Below are 20,600 nucleotides of genomic sequence, written 5' to 3'. Positions count from 1 at the left end.
ACCATCCGTCAACCATCCATCCACCATCATTCATTCATCCAACTTTCAGCTATCCATTTATTCACCTATCATCCATCTATCCTATCATCCATATCCATCCATCCATCATCTATCTATCAATCCATCCACTCATCCATTCATCATCCATCCATCTACTCATTTATCCATCCATCCATCCACACACAATGGGTGGATATACCCATCCATTTATGGATATATAAAGAATATAGCAAGCATGTGACATGCCAGTTCTTGTCCAGGGCCAGAGCCCAGGTCCCCAAATCCTGACCCAGTGCCCTTTTCAGGATCCAGGTACTTAAGCAGCTCAAGGAGTAGCTGTTCTGTCACTGGCTATGGCTTTGACCCCTGCCTGCTGGGGAAGAGCTCCTCTCCCCCACTCTAGGTCTCTAGGGACCTGAGAAGCCCCCCCGCCACTGACTCTGCTTCGGGACTGTGTGAATCTGGTCTAGGACCACATACTCTCCACCTGTCATGAGGCACAACTGCAGAGGCTTCACATTGGGCCACGTCAGGAAAACCGACAGGCTCAGAGGACTCTAAATGGATAATGTAGTTAGAGGACTCAATAAAATGATTAGACTTAAGGGACAGACACGGTTTGCCCTTGCCACCAATTCCACCGCTTCTCAAGGGTCTGCAGGGCTGCAGGTTCCAGCCTCGTGGGACTAGGCTTGCCCAGATGGGCCCTCCGCAGGTCCCAGGGCAAGAGGCCCAGCCAGCAATCCCCAGATCACACCAAACACCCAGGAAGACACGCACGGTTCCTTAGCAACCCGTGGCTCTGGGGACCGAGCTGGGAATCTGTTCTTCACCACGTGTCCCGCCACCCTTTGGGCCCCTCACCTGTCCATCTGTACCCCAGCCCCGGACACATGGCCAAAATAGTGACTAAGGTCCTGTAGGGCCCTGACATTGTGCCTACCCGCTCACTCTCGCGAGCACACACACACAAGCATGCTACATACAGCGTGCCACGCAGAGAGGCTAGGTTAAAAATAACGTCGCGAAGCTTAACAAAGGGTGGACTACTGAGAAAAACCACGACCTGGGTGATTCTCCGGGGAATTTCGCTGAGTGAAAACAAATCTGATCCCCCGAAAGCTACACATCGCGCCATTCCATTTATGGGGTTCACTTGGAAAGACAAAATTCCAGAGGTGAATAACTGGTGGTTGCCAGGGGTCAGGGACGAAGCTGGGGGGAGGAGCCGAGCACAGCCAAAAAAGGGCTATGGGGGGGCCTTTATGCCGTCGAGACATCCTGTGTCTGGACTGTGTCACCGCCAACACTCTGGTTGCCATTCGCTGCCGCTTTGCAAGACGGCCCCCCTGGGGAGGCTGGGCGCAGGGCCCCGGGGTCTCTGAGCGACCTCTCACGGCTGCATGGGGCTCTACAGGCGTAAGATCAGCTGGATTAATATATATGGGAAGAACTGAAACTTGACCTGCACCTCACACCATAGAAAAGTAATAATTCCAGCTGGACCGAAGATATAAATGTCAAGTGTAAAACGATAAACCTTCTAGAATCTGACACGGAATGTCTACAAATGTATAAGATAAAGGCAGACATCTCAATAGAACAATGGGTAAAGTTTTGAACAGACACCTCACAAAAGAGAACTCGAATACGTAAGCTTACGAAAGGCACTCGCCCAGCGGCCTCACATGAAAAGAACGGACAATATCGAGTGTTGGCAAAGATGCAGAGCCAGCCACAGGGCGGGCACACTCACGGCCGCGCGCCGGGCACAACCACTTCTGAAACTCTGGCGACATCTACGAAAACCGAACACAGGCACAACCTCTGACCCCACCGCTAGGTGACTGGCCAACAGAAACGAGTGCACGCGCGCGTGGGACGGCAAGGACGAGCGGGCTCATGGCACTGTCCGTGAGGCCGAGGACCGGAGGCCACCCAAACGGCCGCCGGTCCGGGCGGATCAACGGGATGCTGGACGACATTCAATGCAAACAGGCCCCACAACAACACCAGACTTACTCACGAATCCTGTGCCGGACAAAAGCCCGCCTCAGAAGAGCACGCGTGGTTCCACGCATACAAAGCACAGTCGCAGGAAAACCAATCTGCGGGGTTAGAGATCAGGAAAGCGTTTCTCTTTGGGGAGGAAAGACAGGTGGAGATCGTGAAGGGGCCTGGGGGGCTTCTGAGACGCAGGTGACGGCCCCCTCCTCGACCCAGAAGGTTCTTACGTGGGCTTCGCCTTGTGATGATTCACGGAGCTGCATGTGTTACGGTTCTTAAAGTTTCGTTTTGGGAAGATGAAACCACCGGGGTGAGGCGCGGTGTCTGGCGCACTAGTGAGCAGGTCACCACACCCTCTCCCAAACAGCTACGAAACTGGCCAAAACGACCAAAAATAACCATTCCGGCATCCTAGAAACTGACCAAAAGGCATCTGTCCACAAAACACTCTGACCTTTGAATAAAAAAAGAGAGATATGCGGCGCTCCTACCTGGAACTGCCCCCGCTCCCGGCTCAGGCGGGCCGTCACCCTCACGGGGCCGCGCAGGCCGGGAATGAGCAGCCTCACTGCCGGAGGCGACTTGTCCGGGGCAGAAGGCACACACTCAAGCTCAGGGGCAGTGACGTCGGTAATAAGTAGCAGTCACAGTGGCAAGTGACTGGGGAAAGCCAGCAATGCCGCCGGGCTGGGGCTGCAGCAGACCTGTGGGCTAGCTGGAGCTCTGACACGGAGAGACACGGAAAGGGACAGTAACGGTGGTGCTTGACGAGCTCCTCACATACACCCAGCCGAGGAGCAGCGTGCACGCGCAGGGGGAGCAGCGCGGACCCAAAACACAGATGCCCCGGCCTGCCGAGAGCTGCAGGTGCACGCGGAGGAGACGCGAGAGTCTGGTCGAGAGTAAACGGCAGGGCAGACCCGCTCGCCGGGACCGCGTGCGGAAAGACCGACCGGATCGAGGGGTGTACACACGGCCTCTGACCAGCTGTAGCCACTACACTAAGCAGACACACGCAGCATCTCCGAAAGCCAGAGTTAACAATAAAGGCGAACATATGCATACGTATCTGCATGCGCGTGTGTGAGTATAAACATGTCTATATGTATATGTTATATATATGTATTTTTTTTTTTGGTAAAGGAAACAAAAATATCAAGAGTCACTCACTGGGGGAAAATGGGTTGCAAATTTTAGTCAAAGTAAGTTACTCAGTAAATGAACAAACAAAAATAGCAACAATAACAAGTGTCAGGAGGAAAAAGAAGAATCCAGAGCTGCTACAGTATATTATCTAAAATATCCATTTTGGACACAAAATTACAAGACATGCAAAGAAACAGGAAAGTTTAACTCATATTCAGAATGAAAAGCAGTCAATAAAAACTGTCACGATGTCATGAGACGTTGTGGACAACAGACAAAGGTTTCAAAGCAGTGATCAGAAACCCACTTTAAAAAGGCGATCTCGTTCAAAGAATTAAAGGAAAGTATAATGATAATGACTCAAAAATAGAGAACCTCCATAAAGAGACAGAAACTATTTTAAAACGGAAATTTCGAAAGTACAATAATTAAAGTGAAAAATTCACGAGGGGCTCAACAGTACATCTGAGATGGCAGAAGAAAGAAGCGGTAAACCTAAAAATAGATCAGAAGAAATTATCCGATCTCAAGAACAGAGAAGAAAGATGAACTAAGCCTCAGGTGTCGGCGGGACCACATCCAGGTGCTGGGAGTCCCAGGAGAAGACGGAGAAAGAGGCAGGAAAAATATTTGAAGAAAGAATGGCTGAAAACGTCCCAAGTTTGATGAGAACATCAGTCTAACCAGAAGCAAGTTCAACAAATCCCGAGTAGGATGAGAACAAAAAATCCATACCTAGATACGTCATAATCAAACTGTGCAGAGACGAGAACACAGAAAAAGTGACCCATCGCAGGCAGGGCGAAGACAGTGCGGTCGACGGCTAATGTCCCGTGGGAACGGTGGAGGGGAGCAGGCGGGGGAGAGGCTCGAAGCAAAACGTCACCCCAGAATTCCATATCCCACACAACCTCAAAAATGAAGACAGACAGACAGGAGGGACCCAGAGCAAACAGACCCGCTCTAGGAGGGACGCCCAGGGCTGAGGGCGATTCAAAGCCGCAGACGGCACGGAGGGCGCCGGGCACGGCGCACGCGGAGACAGACGCCGACGGCTCCAGAGACGCGTCGGTTTCTCTTCACTCCTGAAAACACGGGATTATACGAAGCAACAATTATAACCCTATTGCGTTGTTGGGCCCACGGCATTAGTGACGCAGTGAGTGTGACGATAACGGCTCAACAGAGAAGAGGAGAGATGGGACTGGACTGAAGTAAAGCTGCCACGTTGCACCGTGATTAAGTTCGTTGATCCGAAATCGTTCGTCATGAGTTAAGATGCACATTATAACTTGCGCAGCAACCACTGAGAAACCACGCAAAGAAATGCGCTTAAGAAATTTCACGGAGGGATTAGGACGCAAAAGGCAGCAAAGGGGAGACAGCGATACAAAGAGATACGGAGAAGCAACCGAGACGAAGGTGCCCGTATCAGAGAAGAAACTATGCTGAACGAGAATGAGCTCAGCTCAGCCGACAGGCGGGGGCCGGAGGGTTCCGCGGGTTCCGGCAAGATGGTGGGTCGGTAACCGCCTCGCCTCCCCGCGACCACGCGACGAGACGACAAGGCCCTGGCAGCCGGCCACAGTCCGGCCGGACACGCCGCCTACGAGACTGACATAAACGCACAAAACTGGTAAATAACTGATTAAGACCACAGATTGTTCTTTACCTCCCGCACGGGACACGCGAGCATCAAACGATTCTTCAAGAAACAAAAGGCAGAGGTCGTTGGACCGGACTAAGAGAACGAGATCCGAGTGTATAGTGTCTAAAAGTGACACACTCCAGGGTCAAAGCACGACGGGGAAGCACACGCGGCCGGCAGTCACGACAGCAGGAGTGGGGCATCCGCGTCCGACGACGCGGACGGGAAGCTGAAACGTGCCACCCGCGGCGAGGACAGACGCCTCGCAACGATGACGAAGACACGACACTCACCGACGAACACGCTCTGCGCCTGAGAGCCCAGGCGCATTAGCAAAAAGTGACATTAGCGAAAGGAGAAGCCAGCACGTCCCACAGCCGGCTCTCAGGAAGGGACGAGCCGCGGAAGGCCTGAGCGCCGCGCGCCCTGTGAACGAGGACACGCTCCAACCGCACGGAACGAAACCAGAAATCGACGAAGACGCAAAGCTGAGACATCCCCAAATATTTGGGGAGTGGACGACGGAGTTTTAAAGAACCACGAGTCAAAGGAAGCGCGACGGAACTCGGAAGCACCTAATGAGAGAGAAGACACAGTGGCCACACTGCTGGGGGGGGGGAGGGGACACCGCCAGTGACCAAGGGGGACGGAAGGGGGCGTAAGGGAACGCGACGGACTCACTCCTGCTCCTGCACTCAAACCGCACAGCTCAGAGCACGGGGGCGGATTCCCACGAAGACCCAGAACTGAGTCAAGAGCAAACAGAACATTCGAACACACTCAGAACCATTTTTTTAATGAACGATTAATTTAAAATATTCCCACAAAGGCCCAGGCCCAGATGGTTTTTGTGGTCAATTCTGTCAAATATTTAAAGAAATAATATCGACCCCTCACAAACTCTTTCAGAAAAAAAGAGGAAACCGTCCCCCTCATTCTGTGAGGCCAGTATTTCCCTGATGCCAACACCCGTCAGCCAGCATTTAAAAAATAACGGACCCTTCATCTCTCGAACACAGGTGCAAAATAAAACAAATCAGCCAACCAAATCCAACAGCATGCACAAAGGACTATACAGGTGGCCCCCAGCCCAGGAATGCAAGGCTAGTTTAGCGTCTGGAAATCAGCGGAAGTCAACACCATAGCAATAGATAAAAGGGCAAAACCGCAACTTTGAACCAAAGCCAACACCCACTTGTGACAAAAACGCCCATGAACCAGCAACGCGAGGGAGCCTCTCGACCTGACGCCATCTCCGAAGGGCCCGCGACCGCCACACTGACCAGCGAAAGACCGAACGCCCTTCCTCCGAGGCCGTCCGCTCGCCCGACCCCCACGTGGATGACAGAAACTCGGCGTCGCGGGAGGTGATTCCGCCCGCGGGACACTGGACGGAGCTCGCAAACACAGCGCACCGCGCGAAGCCGCAGAGGCCGGACGCAGAAGCTCGTGCGTCGTGTGACTCGCCACGTGCGACGCCCGGACGAGGGGGCCCAGGCGGGCTGCAGACCGGTGCCGGGGCAGTGGGGACAGACACCGCCGCTCGGGAGGCCGGGAGCCTTCTGGGTCTGCACGCTCTGCACTGTGGGAAAACCATAGGCTCGTGCCTCCCCGGGGCGGTAAGCGTGCTGTGGGGACACACTCCTACAGCGCCACGGCACGTCACCCCCACCGCACCGCTGCAGAAGGAACGGTGCGCCAGCCCACCGCAGACACACGTGCCACGGGGACCCCCCGGGAGCCGCCCTCCTCGCCACCGGTTCCCCTTCCGACTGTGGGAGCTGCCTTCGGAGTCGCTGCCCAGGCTCCAAGGCCATGGGTCCCCGCCCGCCTGCCACACTGATCACACTCAGAACGGGAGGGCCCCGTCCTGTGGCCTCCCCAAGGCCTGGCTGGCTCACTCCCTCACCCCTGCTCCCCACCCCTTCCCCGCCCAGGCTCCTAGCTGCAGAAGGGGCTGCAGGAAGGAAGGGGGCACACATCGGTGACACCGGGTGTCACCCCACCCGCGTCCCATGAGCAGAAGCCAAACCACAGACCTGCTGGAGGCCACCCAGTCGGTGCCTCCCGCCTGGCTCCGCCCACAGCACACCGGCCTGCTGACCGACGGGCCACAAGTCCTGCGGCTGGCTCAGTGTGGGGTGTCGGACGAGGACAGAGAAGTCTCCTAGCCAGCCTGCCTTTGCGGACTCAGAGATTTCCCTGGGTCTGCAGCGGACGGAAGGCCCCTCAGTGCCTGCCGTCTAGGCACGTGGTGCCACAGGGGCACTGGCTAACCTGAGACACGGGCTTCGGCCCCTGGACACACGTGCTGACCGTCATGAACGGGTGGGCGGCGGGCTCCAGGTGAAGGGCGAGCGGGACTGCTGATGGGGGTGGCCCAGGGCACGCAGGGCTGCAGAGGGGGCAGGGGTGCCAGCCCCCGCCCTGCACCCAGCAGCGGCTCCTCCTGGACCCGGCTCCGGGAGGCCCTGGCTGCTCCACAGTGGGTGCCCGTTTCCCTCCCCGCCGTGGCCCCCTCCGTGGGCGGGCAGAGGGGCTGCGGGGTGGCCCAGGGCATCAGAAGCGAGCAGGCCTGGGTCTGGCATGCGTGAGCTGTCAGTCTGGGCGGTCCCTCTGCCCATCTGTGCCCTGGTCTCCTGTCTGTGACATGGGCACAGGACACCCCCTCCGGGGCTGTGAGGGCTCCCAGTGCAGGGCGGCTGAGGGAGCTCGAGGCTCTGTGGCTCCAGGACTTCTCGGAGACAGGACTGTGGTGCATGGCGAGGAGCCAGGGCCCCTGCACGGCCTGGGCAGGGGGCACCCCTGCCGCCCACCCCTGCGGTCAGCATGGAGGTGGTGGCCCCCGCCCTCTGCCTGGCCTGCTTGCCCTGGCCTTGGCCTCCCGCAGACACCACAGGGCATGGCATGACCCTTGACCCTTGGCCCCAAGCTGGGGTGGGGCTCTGGGAGGCGGTGTCTCGCCTGCACAAGCCACCCCCAGGAGCCCTCCACGGCTGCCCCGTGGGTCAGTGTGCACGGGGACACGCCTGGATCCATGTACCTGCTGGGGCACCCTGCAGGGGGCGCGTGTGAGTGGGTGTGCCCACAACACGCTGGGTGTGGCGAAGCACCTGGGGTGGGCGTGACATGGACATGTCACCTCGGGGGCGCTGGGCACAGCACCGAGTGGACGCCAGCAGGCGCATTAGTGCGCGCCCCCGGAAGGTTGGGGCACGCCCACGCGTGCGCCAAAGCCACGCGTGCCCTGTGCCCGGCAGAGGGCATGCGGCAGCCACGTGTCTGCAGTGCAGGGTGGCCAGGACGTGGCCCCCTTCAGTCCTGACTCGTGTGGATGAACCCTGGGAGGTGATGCTGGGTTTCTGGTGAGCTGTTTTTCTAAAGAGCCATCTCTGGCGAATCGCAGCCTTCAGATCTAAGGTGTTCTTGCTCTGCAGGGACGTCGTAATGAGACCAAAACAAGGCCGGACGTCTGTCAGACAGCAGCAGCCTCGGGGGCCTGGACCTGCTGCAGGCCTGGCCTCCTGACCCAGATGGACGGACACAGGGCCGGCTGCTCCAGGCCCACGGGCAGGGCGGGCGGGGGCACGGGGGGGAGAGGGGGGCCACAGCAGGCCGAGCAAGGGCACCCGGGGGCCTGGGAGCCTGCACACACCCTTCGACCCTTCATTGCATATCTTCGATCTGCTCCACTGAATTTCCAAAAAATAAAAAAACAGACGAATTCATTTTACAGAACAGAATGCGCCCCGTGCTGGGCAACGGGCACCCCGGGCCCATGCCCACCCCGGGAGGGGTGGAGGGCGCCCACACACAACACACACACACACGGAGCACTGCCCCCTCCACACGCTCCCAAGCCAAGACCTGAGCAGCCATGGCCGGGCAGATCGCCTCGAGGGTAGCCCCAGGCCACTGTCCCCAGCACCCCAGGGCGGGCCTGCCGGGGACCTCCCGGTTTGCATCCGTCTGTTGGGACCCTCGTCTCTCTCAGAAACGTTGACGCGTGTCAAAGGGTAGCTGGACCTGCTTCATACGGTCTCACGCCCCACACTCCGGCCCTGGCTCTGTGACGGATGTAAAGGGGAAATCGCTTCAGAGAATTTATTTCTCTGGAGGAACACAGCTCCGATGTTTTGAGCGATGTCGAAACGTCGCACGCCTGTCTCTCCTTCGGCGTGTCATCAGCTTCAGAGAGCCTTTTTCTCTGCAGGAGCGCAATGGTGTCACCAGCCCGGTCTGGGCTCCCCCATCCCTCCCAGACGTGGGCTCATCCCCATTTGTGTCCCTAAAAAGCCCTCCCTCCCCTCCAGCTGAGGGACCTTCTAACTCGTAAGCCAACCTCATCTCCTCCCGAATCCCGGGAGCTCCCCACCCTCGCAGCCACGGCCTAGCTCACAGCCTCCCCTTGACCTCTCACCCCTGGGGGTCACCACCCCGGCCTTGAGCTCCCTCCAACACACCAAGCTCACAGCGGGGCCTTCGCACCTGCTGCCCCTTCCCCAGCCCCGCCGTCCCTGCTTCTCTGCACAGCGGGGCGCAGAGGGGCCCAGGCTGCTGGGCTGAGGGCCCCACAGGACCAAACCCCAAACCCTGGGCTCCTGCACCAGCAAGTCCGATCCGCCGTGCTGGCTGTCGCTCCAGCCCTCACCCGGCAGAGGGGAGACCAGGCTCCGTGCAAGGAAGGGGCTCCCCATGCCTGGGACCGTGGCACCCCAACTCTGCTCCCAGCCCCACAGCCTGGGAGGAGTTGTGCTTTAGAGCCATCTGACACGCAAAAGCACCGAGGCACAGGGAGGAGGGGTGACCTGGGCCCCGTCCCAGGGCCGCTTCTTAGGGCCCTGCGTGGAAGGGGAGGCCCTGGGGGCGGGGGTGGGGACAGCAGTGCCTCGCACGGGCCAGGAAGCACACCCTGAGGGCCCTCGGCCCTTCTGCGGGGGGACAGTGAGCCCTGGGATAGGTAGGGGGCTGGGCGTCCACGCTGCAGGCGCCTCTGGGCCGGGGTCTGTCTCCCAGCAGGGCACAGGACAGCACGGCACAGACAAGCCTGACCCCGCAGCGCCTACTGTGTGAGCGGGGCCGGAAGCCCCTGCGGACACGGCGCTCCCCGGAGAACGGGCGATGCCTCTGTGCCTTTGTGACACTAAAGGGAGCTGGTGAGTAAGAGGGGTCTGCGCTTGACCTGCCGAAACCAAACGAGGGTCCGTCTGTCTGTCCGATCCCGAGGGAGCCCGAGCTGTCAGTCATCCCCCAGGGGCCCCCTCGGAGGACCGGAGGGACCACAGCCCAGCTCCCCACACAGCCCCCCTCTGCCACGCCGCCCACACCTCCAGCGCTGGCGGAAGGCTCTCTAGGCGGCTGGGGCCTCGGAAGGGCTTTGTCTCCTCAGCGCTGTTAGGGAAGTGGCCATTGGAGGGGCCGACCAGAGGGGCAGACCAGAGGGGCATGCTTCTGGGGGCCTGAGGTGGGGGGACAGAGTGGGCGCTGGGCGGCAGGTGGGTTGTGGCCCACACCAGGTGCCTGTGGGCAGGGCCTCTGTGCCCTCTGTAAGGCGAGGGGTCTGGCAGAGCCTCTGCTCTCTCCGGGGCTGGCGGGTGAGGTGCAGGGGACCGAGGGTGGGCACCGGGCGGAGCCCCGATGCTCCTGCCGGCCCCGCTTCTGGCTGCCACTCTCCTCTCTGGGCCTCCGTTTCCCGTCTGCTAAATGGATGGGTTGAGGTGGAGCCTCCATCAAGGACAAGGGACCTGTCCTGAGAGCCAGGCGTGGCTGCTGGGCGGCCAGCACGATGTCCCCACGGACGCCCAGACTGCTCTCTCCCTGCGCCCCAGCCTTGTTTGGGGTGACGAGGCATTGCAGATGGGGAGGCCATTTGGGAGCCCACAGAGGGAGGAGCCTAGCACAGTGGCCACGCCCTCCCTGGGTCTGCCTCCCAGCCGCCCCCCCCTGCCCCGACCCCGCTCCCCCCCAACTATCCTAGCTGCTCCTGCCCGATGCCCGCCCCTTCCTCCCACACCACCCAAATACTGCCACCTCTTGAACATAGCCAGACCCCTCCTCTGAGAGGAGCCCCCACAGTGGGGCCTGCTCAGGGCGGAGGGGAGCCCTGAGGACTAAGGCTCTTTGTCAGGCAGGAAGGGAGGCATCCCAGACAGGCTGAGTCAGAGACTGGGGTCTCCCACCACGGAATAGCCTGGGGAAGGGCTGAATCAGAGACTGGGGTCTTCCACCACGGAATAGCCTGGGGAAGGGGTGCGGCCACCCATGGGCCTGGGTGCAGGCCTGGCCCCAGTGTCCAGACACTGGGTCAGCCACCACCAACTGGGCTTCTCCAGTGCCACCGCTCAGCCAGGGCCCAGGGCAAGGAGCCAAACGGCCCATCGGTGACCCTTGGGGGAGGGCCCCCCCTAGATCTAGCTGTGTCTCCAAGTCCAGGACACTCCAGCTGTGGCTCCACCACTCCCCTGCCGTGTGACCTTGGTGACGATGGACCCTTCTGGAAGATGGGGCTGGACTAGCCGGCCTCCCCGGAAAGGACCATGCATCGTATTTCTGTTTGTGGTACCCCGTCTCTCCACCCCTGCACACAAGCTCCGCCAATGCCGGAGTCTTGTCACGTCAAGGTCTCGTCCGGGCTCCAGGCAGAGCGCAGAGTAGGCCTTCAACGTGTTTGCTGAGTAAACCTCCAAGGATCCCTCCAGCTCCAAGGGCCAGGACTCACAGTTCCTGCCCCACAGTGGCCGCTGGGTCCCAGAGGGATCCCTCCGACCCCTCTTCCCCTCCCCAGAGCACTTGGCAAAGCTCGGCCAGCCCGGGGCAGGGGGTGGGAGCGGAGGGGGATGGACAGGCAGGCCCAGAGAGGAGCTGGGCGTGCATAGCAGCCACCCCACTTCCTGCTCCCCTCCAGGGCCTCTGTCTGGCACAGGGTACATGGGGGGCAGGGAGCAGGTGTCCCCAGCAGAGGACCCCTTTCCAGCACCCTTTCTGCCCGACTCACCAGGTGACTTCAGACGACACCCTGCCCCACTGCAGGCCTCAGTCTCCCTGTCTGCACAGTGGGTGCTGGGATGGATGACGTCAGTCTCTTCCACATCGGGGCTCCTGTCCCCTGCACGGGCTCCCCCAACCAACACCCACCGAGGCCCGTAGACCCCTGAGCTTCTGCTAGAAGAAATCGGAATCCACGACAAAACAAAACAGGGAAGAAAAGGTGACGTGGGAGGTAATGGGGTGGCGGGGGTGGGGGGAGATGACAAACATCTCCTGTGTCCGCAGCAAGGCCACCACCCGCTCCAGGTTCACACCCAGAGATTCATGGCCCCGTCACCCAGCCCCGGAGATCTATCTGCCTGTCACTCACCGGCGTTTTCCATCCTGTCCCTGCCACACGTACCACCCACCACCCACCCGGGCAGCAAGGGACCTGCCTGCTTGCTTCCTGCCAAGATATATGAGCACGCACCTCTGCTCATAAATTTCTGCCGCGGCTACAGCACCCTAGGGAATAGGGCCCTCTGCGGGTGGGAGCTGGGCCCCTAGGGGTAGGGGCTGCGGGGGCAGGGGGCTCTGGCCCGGGGGTCAGAAGGGCACGGGATGAAGGGTCCAAGCTCTGTCCCTAGGCTTCCCGGCGGGGCCCGGCCACCTGTTTCTTTGGGGGGTAGGGAGGTGGAGGAACAGCAGCCTCTCCTCAGCCCAGGTGCGGGGTGCCACTGCCAAGGCACTGGAAGAATTGTGAGTGTGCAGAGGGGACTCTGAGGCAAAGGCGAAGGACCGCTGCTCTCCCTCGGGACCAGGCGCCTGTCCGCTTCTGCCAGCGAGAGCAGCTGCCTGCTCGGCCAGCCCGCGGGGTCTGCAGGCAGCGGGCCTGCCACACACCAGGTCTGGGGGAGGGCATGGCTCCTGACCTGTGTGACCGGACACCCTCCGGTCTTCTGCCCCCCAGGGGGTGTGAGACACCCCCCCCCCACCGCACGTGCCCAGGAAAACGAGAGGCCACAGTGCCGGGCGCCCGGCGGGGCTCCACTTCCTGAATACCAGGGGCGGTGGGTACCCCCAGGGCGTGGATCTCCTGTCTGCCTCGTCTTCTGCTGAAGTGGACACGAACCTGGGATGGGGGGTGTGCGTCTCATCCCAGCGCCATTCAGTTCAAAGGTGAAGGCTGCAGGGACCCAGGGCCGAGGGGGCCAAGGGGCGGGCGAGGCGGGAGGGAGGGGAATCTCTGTGGCCGTAAAGCAACACGAGCTCCATTCACTCGATTCCTCTGGGGTTGGGCAGAAGCCAGGGCCTCCTTACAAAACGGCCCCGACAGGCAGAGTGGGGCGGTCCGCCTGTCCATCTCCCCAGCACTGCCCGCTTCGAAAGCTCCTGCGGGGGCTCCTGGGAGCTCAGATCCTGCGACGCCTCCTGCACAGCCCCCAGCCACACGGGGGGCGAGAGGCAGCCACAGCTGCCTCCACGCAAGGCTCCGGGATGAGAAGACGCCTGCACCTGAGGCTTCACTGGGGGCGGCAACCGGCTTGGCCCCCACACCTGCAGAAGCCTCCAGAAGCTGTCTCTGTGCTAGGCCCTCGCTGCGGAGCTCCAAAACCACGTTTCCTTTACGCCCCCATTTCACAGATGTGGAAACTGAGGCTCTGAGGGGTTACCCGCCCCAAGGTCACACGCCGATGCCTGTAAGAGTCTGATTTTGACGATGCTGTGGTCGGTGTGGAGGGGAGACACCTGCAGGCGCCCCACCCTGAGCAGCAAGCAGGCGACCCGCGCGGGTTCCCAAGGATGGAAAGGAGCGCTGTTCTCCGAGGCAGGCTGGGACCAGGAAGCTCAGCACCTCCCCCCAGCCCAGGAATGATGCTGACGACGGGTCCAAGGTGGGGGGAGGGGTGAACACCCGCCAAGTTCAGACCAAAGGCGCCCGCCCCACGCGGGGGACTTGACTCTCCCACCGCGGAGTGCGGCCCCTCCCCCGTGCGTGGCTGGCCGGACCCCGGTGCCGGGTGAGGCGTCGCGGGCCGGCGGGGCGGGGCGGGGGGGCGGGCAGTGAGGGACAGTGATGCGGGCACCGACGCGGGTCAGGGACCACCGCGGAGGCGGTTTCCGAGAGTGGCCGAGCCGCGGAGGGTCAAACACAGGGAGCAGCTGCTTTGGGGCGTCGGGCCGGGTGCGGGCGGCCCGGGGGCGCCGAGGGGAGAGAGATGCTGGGGAGGGGGCAGGTCCCGGCGAGGCGGCAGCGGTGCGAGGCGCAGCAGCGACCGGGCGGCGACGCGACCGCGACCCAGACCCCGCTCCCCGGGCTGCGCCGAGCACCCGCTCCGCCGCCAAGTTCCTCCAACTTCGCCCGCCGCTCTCGGGGGGCGCGCGGGGCCCGGGGCGCCGGGAGGGCGCGGGCGCGCGGGGTGCGGGGTCGGCCGCGCTGCCCCGGGAGTGGCCGGGGTCCCGCGCCCCCAGCCCCGGCCCCGCTCGGCCGCGGGCTCGGCGCTTACCTGCACGCCGCCGCCGTCCTTCCAGCTCTAACTTCGCCGGGCGGATTGAAATTCCTCCCCAGCTTCGCCCATCGATCTGCGCGCGGCCCCGCCCCTCGCCCCGCGCGCGGGGGCCTCGTTCTCGCGCCCGCCCCTCCGCGCCCGCCTCCCCCTCGCTCCTCCCCCTCCCCCTCCCCCCGTTCGAGTCCGGCTCCGAGGCTCGCCCCCCTCTTTGTCCCCTCCCTCCCGAAGCCCCTCTGCTTGCCGGGCCTCCTCGTCGCCGCCTCGGCTGTGGAGCCGACGGGGGCAGGGGGACGGGGCGCGGGGAGCCGGGGTGCTCGGAAGCGCAGGAGGGCGTTCTCGAGGTCCCGCCCTGCCCTTCCTCCCACCCAGTGGCCGCGGGGCCGCGGGCGGCGCTCTGGTGGGGGAGCGCGCGACAGCTGTGGCCTGGACGAGCCACCCACGACCCCCGCCACGTTAAGCAAAGCCGAGGCGCGCTCAGGACCCGAGCCGCCCGGCCCACATCGGAGAAGGCGCGGAGCGAGGGGTTGGAGAACACGGGAGCTGGGGGGACAGGTCGTGCCGGCCCCCCCTCCCCAACCCTGGTCCCCTTCCTTCGCTCACTCGCCCCAACCTCGGGGTGACCCCGGGAAGCTCTCGCACACTCCGCTTAGTTTGACCCTCACAATCTGCGTGCCGTGCAAGCCCCGCTTTCTGCACGTTACAGGCAGGGAAACTGAGTCAAGCGGGGCCCCGAGGGGGGCCCCACGCCACTCCGCCACCCGAAGCCCACCCCAAGACGGGGCCTTCGGGACTCGGCCAGCCCTGGTGGGCGGCCTGGCCCTCGCCTCAGGGCCCGCTGGTGGCCCCAGAGGAGCCCGGCCTGTCCCTGCGGCGCGGCGCGCTCGCCCCCTCCCCGCTTCCTGTCCCCCGCCCGCCTCTGATTCCCGGCCTCAGTACCCCCAGCACGCTCTCCGCTCCCCGCCGGCAGCTGGGCAATTCACCGAGCATACAAAAGAGTTGACTCAATTCAAAGGCAGCAAATCAAGATAAATCCTATAGTGTGTGGGGACCGGAGAGGGATGTGTGAGCAGCCACAGCAGAAGCCGGTCCTATATAGACTGGGCCCCCATCCCTTGCCGCCTGGGCATAGAAGGTTGGCCAGGTCCGAGGACTGGGCTCTGAGCTGCCCTCCCCTCCCAGGCCGCAACCAACAGCTTTGTGACCCTCTCCTGCCTGCCTGCTGGGACTCCTTTGAGGGTGGGTACAGAGCCACAGGGGGTGTCGGGACAGAAGCCAGTGTGCCCCATGATTGCGTACAGGTTCTGGGGGCACACACCATAGCTCCAGGGGAGGGCGAGGCAGACGGAAAGGCAGCTGTGCGTTCTCTTTGGCCTGTACCTACCCTGACCCCCGTCCCAGAAGGCACAGGCCAACGGCAGGCCCTTATTTGTCACCGGAGAGACACTCCAAGCCTCAGAGGTGCCAGGCCTAGGCGTAGGGACTGGAGGGAGGGGGGGGGCGTCTCCCTTCTCTCCTGTTTAAGAGCCCCCAAGCTGCGGCTCCCATTGAGGAGAAACTGGTCCTCCTCCAGAGGTCCCCTAGTCACCCCCCATAAGGTCCCAAAGCAACCTTTCAGCCTCTGGCCTCTCCCGCCCTGTGACTAAGGGGACCACTGCCCCAACACAGCCTTTGCTGGGCAAACCCCTGCCAGAGGTGGCTCACTTCCTCTTTCCAGCCGGCTTCCCCAGGCCCGCGGCCAAGCAGCTCAGGCCCTGGAAGAATCCGGCTGGCATTTGATGGGCATTTGATGGGCGTCTCCCGAGTGCCAGGGACTGTGCCAGGGTCCTGTCCTGACTGACCGCAGGATCCCCTCACAACTCCCCTGGCCAAGGGCTGTGAGTCCATTTCTGCAGTGTGCAAGCGGGCGAGGCGTGACCCACAGGGCCTCACACCCACGCCCCCCCCCACAAGTTTGTGGCTGCCCAAGGTCACGGGTCTGCGAAGGGGCTCCTAGGTCAACTAGAGGGACTAACAGAGATCTCAGCAAGAGGGTCCCAGAACTAGGAGGATCCAGGAGCCCTCTCAGAGAGCGAAGCAAAGAGTTTGGGGCACAGGGGATTGGGGGCGGGACCTGCATGGGGTCCACGCCGCTGGACCCCCTTCGGGGAGAGGAGGCCGCGCTGCCCAGCTACGACTTCGTCCCCTGAGTCTCTGCTGAGCCGCCCCTCCCCCGTGGCCGCGCGGATTGGCGGCCTGCGTGTAAGTCATTAATTCCGTCACCCAGACGCCAGCGCCGCCACCGAGAGGACATCTGTCAGGGAACCCGTATGGCGTTCCACGTGTGGGGGGGACAATCCCACCCCCAGACCCAGAGTAGGGGAGAGAGAACGGACACGTCGCTTGTCAAAGCTCTGGGGTTTTGGGTCGCGGCATGCGAGCGCTGGAGGGCGCTGGGGTCTTGGAGTTAATGGAGGGGGCGGGGCCGGAGGCCAGCTCTGGGGTTCTAAGACCCCCAAACTGTTTGGGGGCTGATCTCCACAGACAGGGCGACAGGAAGAAGTACACTGCCCCCTAATCCTCAAATTCACTCAAGCTGGAGTGGGCTGGAGGGAGGAGAGTGAACCCCGGGCCTTCGGGGTGCAGGACATTGCCGCTGGAAGGGGGGCCACGAGGACGTTGTCTCCTCCCTGCACATGCAGCTGAAGCTGCACCCCAAACCCTCTTGGGGGCTTCGCAGGGCCCCTCTGCTCTGCACAGCAACCACCCCACTCTCCACGGACCCTCTAAGGGGTGGCGACTGGCCTGCGGGCGTGCGGGGCGGAACGAGAGACGCAGATGCGAGGAAATCCCCGCGCGTCCCCGGCAGTCTGGCCCCCGGTCCAACCAGGAGGAGAGTTCAGCTGGGGACCACGCCGGAATCGCGGCGGTCTGACCCCCGCCCCTGACTGATGGGGCAACCACAGACCACACCGTGCAGTTGGAGAAGAGAAAAAGTTGGGGGGCGACGCCCCGAGACCGGAAAGGAAAGAGTGGGAGGAGGGCAGGGGGCTTGGAGAGAAGAGCGGCAGGCTGGAGACCGTGACAGCCGGGGAGGGGTCAGCTCTAGGCCTGGGGTCCCTACCCTCCCCCTCAGCCCGCGGCCAAGCCCAGCTTCCCGGCTTCCCTGGCCGGGAGGGAGTCGGGTCACCGACGCCTGTTAATACAGCCGCGAGCTGGTCCATCCCGCCAGCTCCGCAGCAGCCGAGGCGCCGGACCGGGCCGAGGGGTGGGGGAGTCCTGTGCCACCCACTCCAAGGGCTCCAGCGGCGCGGGGCGGAGCTCTGCCCCACCCCGCCGGAGGTGCGAAGGCTCGGCACCCACAGTCCACTGCCTGCGCGCCCCCGGCTACGAGATAGGGTTCCAGATGGGGGGCAGTCTCCAGGCCAACTTGGGGCGCCGCGGCTACCAATTTGCAATGGCAGGCAAGATCACCCCCTCCACCGCCTCCTGCCCAGCCTGCCTTAGCGCTCAGAGCGCTCGGGAAAGTTTCGGGGTGCCCGCGGCGCCTCTCAGCCGGAGGGGGTCCAGAGTCCCCGCCCTTTGGGCCGCGGCGTCGGGGAGGGAAGTTTGTCCGGCCGGAGCTCGGCGACCGCTAACTTCGGGTGCGCCCGCCCCGGAACCCGGGGGGAGACGGGGAGCCCAGGGACCGCGTAGCCAACGCGCCGCGACCAAAGCCCCCGGGGCGGGGAGCTCGGCCTGGGCGCGGCCGCTCCAGGCAGGGCGCGGGGACCGGGGCGGCCGGGCTGCGAGAGCCGCGGGGGACCCGCGCCCGTCCCCGCCTCCCCCCAGGGCGGGCACCCACTGGCCTCGCGGCTGCGGCAGACGCGACCCCCGCCCCCGCAGCCTCTCCCGCACAAGCCCCTTCCTACCTGGGCCGGCGTGCGGGCCCGGGGCTGTTGGCTCGGTGCCGGCGAGCGGAGCGGGCGCGCTCAGGTCCCCGAGGCGCGGCGGCGGCGGCGGCTTCCCCTCCTTCCCCCTCGTCGTCCTCCGCCGGGCTCGCTGGCTCCAGACAGATCTCCTCCCCCTCGCGCCCTGCCCGCCCCTCCCGGAGCCCGCCGGGCTGGGCTCGGCCTGCGCCGGGGAGCGAAGCGGATCCGGCGGGAGCCGGGCTGCGGCGCTCACTGCGTCAAGCGCCGGGCGAGCGCGGGGCGGCGGCGGTGCCGGCCACGCCGGGGGCCCGGGCGGCTCCGGCTCCGGCTCCGGCTCCGGCTCGGGCGCGGTGGCGGCGGCCGTGGCAGGGCCGAGGTTGTAGCACATTCTTTCCGAGCGTGATCGAGGGTTTCGTGGAGGAGCGGAGCGGAGCGGGGAGGGCGGGCGGAGGGCGGGGGGGACGCGGCGGGGGCGGTCACGGGGGCAGGCAGCACGTCGTTCCGCACGTCGGTGGACGAGGGGTGTCCGGAGGGTGACACGGGAGGGGAAGTTGGAGTGTGCCGTGGGGGCGATGTGGGGAGCCGGGAGGCAGCCTCGCCCCCTCCTCCCGGCCCGCCTCGCACGCCCCAGGCCACCGTTTGGAGCAGAAGTCCGCGAAGGTCTGGGAGTCAGGACATTTGGTGGCGACGGGAGGTGGGCGCCTGGGGCGAGGATGTGCACGCGCGTGCAGACACTGCCGTGTGCACACACACCCGGGAGCCGCGTGAAAGTTGCCCTAAGTCAGACCTAGCGTGGGCGCGCGTCCCCGAGTGCAAATGCTCAGCCCGCAGGGGCGCGCGTTTCGGGGGATGGGGAAGGCCGTGCACAAGCGGGGTGGGGACGAGAGGGTAGCCGGGCCCCCAGATCGAGGACCACCGCCACTACCCCTCCCATCGCTCGCCCCCATTTTCGGCTGGAGGAGGGAAGGGGCGCGAGATGCGCGCGGCCCCTTCCGATTCCCGGGAGGTTGCGTTTAGCGGATTTCCCTCCCACCCGTCTTCCTTCCCCCCCATTCCCCTCCCGAATCCCCGGAGGTCCGAGATCCCTCGGTCGGCCCCTAAACTGGGTCCTAAATCCGCAGCCCCCTCATCGCCGCGAGCCCGCCCCGCGCGGCCACACCGCCTGCCCGGGCCGCTCCCACGGCCCCCCTTCCCTGCCCCAGCCTGCGGCGTGCGCGTAGGGCGAAAATCCAAACCAGGCTCAAGAGCGCCCCCGCCCGGCACGGCCTGTGCACCGCCTCCCGAGTCGCTGGGTTCGGAGCGGCGGAGCCCGGACGCCGGCGGGCAGTGCGGGGCGCGACCCTCCAGACGCCGCCCGGCGATCCCGCCCTGGCCGGACAAGGGAGGCGGAGGCGGCGGGGCCGCGCTGCGCGCCCAGGAGCGCGCGCGTTGAAGGGGAGGGGGCTGTTTGGGGGGGTTCTGGGTGCCCGCCCGGAAGGAGGCCCCGGACAGGCGTGGAAGTGGCACATAAGATTTCGAGCAGCGAACGAAGCCAAAGGCTGTCCCTGGAGAGGATGGGCGTGCGGGTCTGCGGTTCGGGGTCCGGTCCAGCGGCCTCTCCGCAGCCCATCAACTCCGTCCAGGCTGCGGCACCAGCCAGCGGCCCTCTGCGCTCCTCCCATCCCACCTTGTGCTTCCCCGGACTCGACGACTCAGCAGACAGCGGCAGCCAGGGCTTCAAAGCGGGCGGCGGGGGAGGAGATGTCACCACCTTTCCAGACTCTGGGACCTGGAGAGTGATAGTCAAGGACAAAGCCACGGTCTGCAGGCTGTGCTGTCCTTGAGTCTACGTGCAGGGGACGGGACGTGGGGACGGAGGCTGGCCTCAGGGTCTGTCTCGCCTAGGTCCCTAAGGGACATGCGCTGTCCCCTCTGCAGCCCCTTTCCCCACCTTCTGTCTCCCCAAAGCCCAGGACCGGGTCGCCGGTTCCCCAGCCTGGACATCCCGGCTTTTCTGCATCCCCGACTCCCTCTCTAGCTCCCAGACACGTTGAAATATGCCTGCATTTTGTCTGGGAGGGCAGAGCAGAGCTGATACCTCCTCCTCAAGGCCAGAAACCCCTCAGCCTGGGGACAGGAGACCCAGGCAGACCCAGGGGGAGTAGCTGGGGAGAGGAACCGCTTTCTCCGACTACAAAAAGCCAGCCGGAGACCCGGCCCCCGGGGCATCTGCTGTGAGGCAAAATCCCTCCTTCCCTCTCTCAGACGCTCGCCCCCAGCCTCTTGTAGACGCACATCACACATGCACACTGCACGTCTACCCGCAGCCCTACACGCGCCCGCACCCACCCCCCACCCAGATTCCTCGGACAGTCAGGAACGCCCAGCGTGCCACCCTCACAGAAGCCCAGCTCAAACTGTAGCTGGTATAGCCCGCTGTGATGGCATCCTGCC

The 20,600-nt window shown here is 63.7% G+C and overlaps 1 protein-coding gene across 3 annotated transcripts in view; it reads right to left on the bottom strand.

Annotated features, from left to right (window-relative positions):
* ELFN1 (extracellular leucine rich repeat and fibronectin type III domain containing 1) overlaps nucleotides 1-20,600 on the bottom strand; it is a 71,758-nt gene that overhangs the window by 35,542 nt on the left and 15,616 nt on the right. Inside the window, exon 1 of one of the 3 annotated variants that reach the window (XM_039879497.1) lies at nucleotides 18,168-18,257. The exons of 1 other annotated variant lie outside the window; for it this stretch is intronic. The gene's annotated coding sequence lies outside the window, so the exon portion shown is untranslated. Of the gene's footprint in view, nucleotides 1-14,277; nucleotides 14,361-18,167; nucleotides 18,258-20,600 lie in introns of those variants that run through there. One more of the 3 variants, XM_039879496.1, reaches the window with a different exon arrangement.

The sequence above is a fragment of the Pteropus medius genome, unplaced genomic scaffold (genome assembly GCF_902729225.1).
Source record: "Pteropus medius unplaced genomic scaffold, Ma_sr-lr_union100, whole genome shotgun sequence".
Classification (NCBI taxonomy): domain Eukaryota; kingdom Metazoa; phylum Chordata; class Mammalia; order Chiroptera; family Pteropodidae; genus Pteropus; species Pteropus medius.
This window is presented reverse-complemented; position numbering and strand designations above follow the sequence as displayed.